This window comes from Colossoma macropomum, unplaced genomic scaffold (assembly GCF_904425465.1).
Source record: "Colossoma macropomum unplaced genomic scaffold, Colossoma_macropomum, whole genome shotgun sequence".
NCBI lineage: Eukaryota > Metazoa > Chordata > Actinopteri > Characiformes > Serrasalmidae > Colossoma > Colossoma macropomum.
In genome coordinates, this window is record NW_023494821.1 from 1 (window position 1) to 7,927 (window position 7,927).

At 39.3% G+C, this 7,927-nt stretch overlaps 1 pseudogene; it reads left to right on the forward strand.

Annotated features, from left to right (window-relative positions):
- The first annotated feature begins 29 nt into the window (after positions 1–29).
- On the forward strand, positions 30–7,477 carry LOC118800181 (annotated as a pseudogene).
- Positions 7,478–7,927: the final 450 nt, after the last annotated feature.

Sequence of the window (7,927 nt, forward strand, 5' to 3'; positions counted from 1 at the left end):
TTTATTGCTTTGTTTATTTATCTTGACAGTCATGGAGCCTAAAACGATTGAAATGGCAGCCCTGGGAAGGGCCCTGTATCCTGGCATGTTGTATGACTGCCGCAGAGATTCTTTCATTCCAGGTAACATTGTCGTGTACAACATGAAATATAGTTTACTTCAAGCAAACTCAATGGGAACATTCACATCTCTGACCATTCACATGTATTTATCTAACAAAATAGTTAGAGGCCACAACTTAGTTATTTGCTTATTGCCTCATGTGCTACTTCCTAGGACACATAATGACTAACTTACAAAATGATGTGGCTCAGAATTTAGTCTGAGACATTGGCCCTTATCAAATTTGCATAAAACAAAGCAAACAACAAAACATGTTAGTTGTTCGTAGGTTTTTTTTCTAAACATGTTTGAATGTGCAGTGTGATTACAGTACACCTACAGTGTACTAACAAGGACAAGCATATAATAAGTGACCAATGATCAAAGAATAAGCTCCAGACTCTCACTCATTTCAGGTGTTACTCTATGGGATAAACAGTCTTTGTCCAAGGATTTGGATGTGCATCGACAGCCCAAGACTGATCTGAAATTTGTTGCTTCTGACTCACTCCAGGATAAGGCCAGTGTCCTTGACATCAGCGCCTCCCTCAAAGCCAGCTTTCTGGGTGGTTTAGTGGAGGTTGGAGGCTCAGCCAGATACTTGCGTGACAAGAAGTCCTCAGACCGTCAGTCTAGAGTTACTATGCAGTATAGCCAGACAACAAGATTTGAGCAACTTACTATGACCCAGCTGGGCAAAATCTCCTACCCTGAGGTGTTTGAGCAGAAGACCGCCACTCATGTTGTTACAGCTGTACTGTATGGAGGTCAGGCCTTCATGGTGTTTGACAAAACAATCTCTGAGAATGAGGACAAACAAGAGATTGAGGGAAACCTAAGGGTAATGGTTAAGAAGATCCCTTTATTTTCCATAGAGGGGCAAGGAGCTCTAAAGATGAATGAAACGAAAAGAAACTGGCTGATAATATCAGCTGTACATTTTATGGTGACTATGAGCTCGAGGAGAACCCCACCACATACATGGAAGCCTTGCAGCTATACAAGAAGCTGCCATCATTGCTGAGGCAGAGGGAGAATGATGCTGTGCCTGTGAGGGTTTGGCTCCATCCCCTGGCACGTTTGGACAGTAAAGCTGCTAAGCTGGAGAGAGAAATCGGAGCAACGCTCATATCTAAAGTCGAAGGCTTGTTGGAGGAGCTGGGAGATGCAGAGAGGAGATGCAATGATCTGGTTCAGAACACAGCAGTAAGTGATTTCCAGGATGTGGGGGAAAGGCTGCACATATTTCAAGAATCGTTTGGTATCTACAAGGTGTTGTTACAAAAAGCTCTGGCCAGTGTCCTTCCTGCTATTCGGGGTGGGGAGGCAAAAGAGAGTTCACTGGCTGACATTCTGACTACCCATGCCAACTCCCCCTTTAGGGCTAGCAAGCTAAAGCAGTGGTTAGAGAATGTTAATGGTGAACTAGATCTGCTGAGTTCCTACACCAGGGAACTGAGTGAAGTCCCGATAATCACATCCTCAGCCCAGTTCAACAGCATCCTCTTCAGTCCCATGGTGGATACAGTCATATGCTTCTCCTTCACTTCTGTGAAGTATGAAGATCGATATCTGCAAACCATAACAGAGTTCCTGACAGCAGATCCATTTGAAAAGCTGTCAACAGTCCCGAAATTAAGTGACCAAGACTTCAAGCCTTGGTTCAGCAATCCTGAAATATCTAAGAAGATGAAAGAGAACCTTTCCCTCTTCAAAAGTTTTTTAATGCCAATAAGGATAAGAAGACAGCCAAGTTTGTCATTTCATCAATCTCAGACCCCTCCAATCCTGGCATCTCCATCCGCCTGTATAAAACAAGAGAAAACAGTGGATGACCACTTTCAGCCAGTGTCCAAGCCTCCTGCTCCCAGCGTGGACATTCAGAATAAGAATGTGATTCTGAAGCTTCAGAAGTCCCCAACTGGAGTGACAAGGCAGTACAGAGTGGAATACAGAATAACACAGCCCGATGCTTCAAGAGCTGATGGTGGCGCTTGGGAGACCATAGACACTCCAGATGCAAAGGAAACCTTCACTTTAACTGGACTGCAGCTGGCCAACCAATACTGGGTCCGGTACAGAGCGGTCAGTGATGTGGGAGTGAGTGAAGCCAGTGAATCTGTCCAGTTCTCCCTCCAAGGGAAAGTCACCGTTCCAGTGGGCAAGTCGTGGGTCAGTGCAGAATTTCTTACTTTTCTTGTTATTGTTTTTGTAGCATTTACAAGATTTTGCATGACTTTTAATATTAGCCTGTAGGCTTGGTAAAATCTGAGCAAAATCAGTTAAACTTGTCATGCCATTCTGAATATTTGTGGGCCCAAATTTTTTGGGGATCCTCACCTGCCTTGTTTATCACCCCTTTCCAAGAAAGTTGGGACGCTGTAGAAAATGTAGAAAAAAATACGCAAATCACAAACCCTATATTTAATTCAGAACAGCGCAAAGACAATATATCAAATTTTGACACTGAAAAATCTTATTACAAATACATGCCCAATTCAAAATTGGTGCCAGCAACACCTTCCAAAAAAGTTGGGTCATTGGCATGTTTACTTGTTTTGCACCACCTGTTATTTTAACTACACTCTGTAAGTGTGCCAAATGTTTTCAGTGTTGACAGGTGTGAGCTACAGGCAGGCCAGTTTAGCCCCTGGACTTTACTATGGAGCCATGCAGTTGTAATATATGCAGAACGTGGTTTTACATTGTCTTGATGAAATAAGCTTAGTTCTAGATCATTCCATCTCATCTCAAAGGTGTTCAGTGGTGTTTCATCCCTCCAAAGAATATGAATCTACTGCTCCATATAGCTTTAAATCCACTGATAAAAACTGTAGAGCTCAATAATTTTATAGGATGTATGGATTTATAATGTAGTTGGCTTTTTAGTTACACTGGCAAACTATCACTATACAGTAAATGTGTTAAGTCCAGTACAAACAGAGGATTTATTATAACTTCTTTAGGAGACTTAGATAACCAAATGGATACTTTCACAGCCTTTTGGCCTAACTCACCTCTACATTGACCTTGGTTTTATTTAGGGATACTGGGCAAAGAGCTATGACCTTTTAACAGCTTTATTCCATGTCTCTATGTAAATTTTTAAATCATGCATTTACATTAAATCAGCACTCTGTTTTTTTTGGTTTGAATTAACGTAAAATATTGCTTTTGCCCATCTAAACTAAACATTTGCTTTGCATTGTTTCATTCAAAGTATTTATTTGAGTTGAATAAAACTAGTTAAATTGTTTGTTGTTCATTTGCTAGGTTGAACTAATGAACCATTTCTTTACAGCGCACTCCTTATGTAGGCCCAATTTCTGGAGGGCTGAGACCCGGGATGGCTCTGTACTTCCAAGGGGTTGTTAATCCAGATGCCAATGAGTATGAATTTCTAATATGTATAACACAAAATACTTTATGTATTTTATATATAACTACTCTTCTTTGAAATGAGCATTTTTTTGCATCCCATACAGGTTCGTCATAAATCATAAGCTAGGACCGAAAGATGGCGATGACATTGCTTTTCACTTCAACCCCCGTGTCAACAACTCAACTGTTCGTGACAGCTTCAGAAACGGAAAGTGGGAGAGTCCAGAAGAGTCTCAAGGGTGTCCCTTAGCGAGGGGATCAGCCTTTGATATCTTCATTGTTGTCAAAACAGACGGCTACGAGGTATGGGGATTAATTAAGTATGTGGTAAAAAAAAATTAATAAATAATGTAAATAAACAAAAGGATTTATGAACATCAAAAATAAGACTATTATATTTTCTTTCCAGGCATATGTAAACGGCCAGAAGAATTGCTTCTTCAAGCACCGAATGCCAATTGAGAAAGTGACCATACTTAACATCAAAGGAGATGTCTTCATGAACACCATTGGTTATGTAGCAGTAAGTCAGATTCTCAGTGCTAAATGGATAAAATCTGATTGGCTGGGCCACGCTGCTGTGAATGGACTGTTTCTGCTCACATTGACCACTAAACATATAAATGAAGCAAGAAGCCTCTTTTGTTTAAACTGAGGTGAGATAAGCTGACAACATTTTTCTCAAAAAATAGGCTAAAAGACTAAACCATTTAGTCTCTTGCCGACACAACACAGGAAATTCCACTAGGACTAGGTGCCAGTACAAGTTAACATTATTGTTGCAGTTGTAATTTGCTGAGCAAAATCTACTTGTAAGGCAAAAAAAAACTAAAAATGAAAGTTCATAAATTGGATACTATAATGAATTAACTGGAAGTTAATTATAACGTATATTATTTTTTGAGACTTTGTGCATTGTATCATGTTTTATGTTGTTGGCAATAAGCCCCCTGATCATAAAAAACACCCCCCACCAGTAATAAAAACACAGCAACTCAGAGCATCGTGTGGCTATTGTATTATATTTTTCTGTAACGTACCACATCATTTAGAATAACCAAATAAATATAAATACAATAACATTATATGATGCTACAAAACATGGTAGAATGCAGCAGGTACCAGTGGACCACCAAAGAAATCAAAAAGTACTTTTTCAACTTCCTAACATCTTTGTAATCCAGAGCAACCAGGGATTTTTTGGGGGTAAAATGCATAATAAGTTTCCTTCATTACCATACTTTGTCTACTCTTTGCTCAGAACTGGAGCACATCCACTTTTGGTAAGGAACAAAGCCCAGGAGTCTCACGTGGGAAGTTTTCCCAGATCCAGTTAGGAGTGCCATATCCAGTCTGCAACCCTGTAAGTAACATGACACTTGAAAATGGTTTAAAAGGCAAAAAAATGTTTTTTGTATTAATTATGCTAAGTGAATTATGCTAAGTTAATTATGCTAAGTATGTGAATCAGAAGAAGTATTTTTTTTTTAATCTAAGGATTTGCAGTTATTCTTTGCCTACACCTACAATGCTTATGATCACCACAGAGCATACCTTTTGTGGGACCACTCATTGGAGGGCTGAAACTAGGACTGGCTTTGTTCTTCCGAGGTGTTGTTCCTTCAGATGCCAATAGGTACGTTCTCATGATACTGGTCAGAGGTGGAAAGTAAAAAATTACATTGACTCTTGTTGCTGTACTCGAGTACATTTTTCCCTGTAATGGTACTTTTTGGAGTAAGCTTTAATCACAGTACTTCTACTCTCATTTAATTTATAAGGAAACACTTCTACCTTGTTAATTTAATGTTTAATGGTGTTAGAGTAAAAATATATTATGAGCTTATCAGCTTATAAACCAATTAGAAGAAAGCCCAGTTGAATTTAAAAGATTCACCAATCAAAACACAGCAACTCCCAGCTACAACAACAGTACACAGTATACTTTTACTTGTACTCAATTCAATTCAATTCTCATTGTCAAGTACAGTAACAGTACTTTTACTTAAGTAGGGATTTTCAGTAGTCTTTCCACTCCAATACCGGCACAATATATTATATTATTATATATATATATATATATATATATATATATACGATGAGCCAAAACCCTTATAAACACAGTTAAAGTTAATTTTTACCCAATTTTCTTTTATCCCCAATTAAATCATCTTCAATTCCACCCACTAGTTAGGACTCCCCCAATCACACAATACTACCAATGCTAGGAGGGTGAAGGCTGACACAAGCTTCCTCCGAGACCTGTGAAGTGCCACCGCATCTTCTCGATCACTCACGCAACGTCATTGGACAGCTGAAAGCGCCAACCGCCAGTTCTATTATGTCAGCTAATAGACACCCACGCTGACTAGCATCTCATTGAGTGATGGGGGGGGAGGCATTCCTACCCACCCAGAGGGCAAGGCCAATTGTGCTTTCTTGGACTCCTGGCCACAGATGTCTGTAGCATCATCAGGGATGGAACTCCTGATAAAAGGGCCAACGCTTAGACGGTTGCACCACTCGGGACTTGTGTCACACTATCCTTTCTGTCAGTTTGGACCAGAGGAGATAGCATTTGTTGCCCTTGCACATCAATGAGCCTTGGGTGTCGTTGGTTTGTCCCTCCTCGAACCACTGTGGGCAGGTACTCCCCTTTGCTGATCAGGAACACCCAACTAGCCTTGCCGTTTCAGAGATGCTCCGAGGGTGTCTTCTTGGTCATAATGATTTGGTCCTTGTTAGAGTTGCTCAGATCTTTACTGCTGCCCAATCTACCGCATCTAACACATCGACTACAAGAACCAACTGTTCGCTCACCTTTGGTTTTGACACAAAATAATTAACCTTATTTGCTTCATCTGTAAGTGTTCGCTATTTTTTGGTTCATCGGTGTATATTAAACAGACAAACAGAGATTTACATTCTGGAATAGCCATTTACAGGAATTTCAAAATATAATTTAGTTTCAAATATTACTTTTTTGTGTTGCTTGCAGCTTCGCAATAAATCTGAAGACTGGGCAAAGGGACGGAGATGACATTGCATTACACTTCAACCCCCGCGTTGGGACACCCTCTGTTGTGCGCAACAGCTTCAGAAATGGGCAGTGGGAGAATCCAGAAGAGACCTCAGGGGGTCCATTTGTGAAAGGAGGAGGCTTTGATTTGTTCATGGTTGTTAAACCAGAAGGCTATGAGGTACAGAGACTGAAGAAGTAAAACAAGTGAATTAACAACTTCAGTAAAATAAGTAAATTGTTACACAAACAGTTTTGCTTTATTTTCTTCAGGTAATCGTGAATGGGTACGTTTACTGTATGTTCTGGCACCGTATGCCAGTGGAGAGCGTGTCTGCGCTTCATATCCATGGAGACATTTTCATGACCGCCTTTGGCCTCATTGAAGTAAGTCATTTTTGTTCATGTACTTTTTGGCAACAGCTCTGGATAAAAACACATTAATTACATCATCCATTAAAAATAGCGTATACATATCAATTTTAAAAGTATTTTTTCTTTCCACCAGGTGGACAATGTTAATATGAAGGTCACCATGCCTGCCCATATTTGAGGATATTAATCATCTCCATTAAGTTTGTTTTTTCTTTATGTTGTATTCAATATCAAAATGATGATCTTGTTCTGCATAACATTATGACCTCCTCCTTGTTTCTACTCTCATTGTCCATTTTATCAACTCAAATTATATATAGGTGCACTTTGTAGTTCTACAATTACAGACTGTAGTCCATCTGTTTCTCTGTATACTTTGTTAGACCCCTTTTAACCTGTTCTTCAGTGGTCAGGACCCCCATGGATCCTCACAGAAACAAAGAGGTTATCATAATGTCATTCCTGATCGGTGTAGGTAATGAGGTTTTAGATAATAATCCAGTCTTTCAGGTGTCTGCTGTTTGATGGTTTATCAAGCTGAGAGTTAAAGGTACACAAATAAAGTTTTCCTAATTTGATGAAAGATTGCACATCACAAAATAACCAACTTCTGTCAACGTAACTCATGCAGTTGCTTCTGTAGCATTTGAAAAACTTGTGCATCTCTCCTCAAATTTTCAAGTATAATGTGAATGTTCTTTGCTTTCTCCTATTGAAAAATGACTCAAGTTCAGGGACAGGGTATTAATCCAGGCTTTATGCTTACAATATAGAATGACTCTTATTTCACCTCTCTTTAAGGTAAGCATATCACTGCTGTTAGGAGAAAACCTCATATTTCCATTTTTGTCGTTTATTCAGTTTTTGACATAATTTGAAAATGCCTGTCGCCCTTTACTTTATGTGTAAATTTCATGATGAATGAACCAAAAGAAACAGCCTAAAACTATTTAGAAAACAGTCTGGTTCCACTGACTTACATTAAAAGTAAAGTTTGTTTTTCCTTGTCCTGTAAAGTTACCATTTTGGAGATACAAGGTTTTGTTCTGA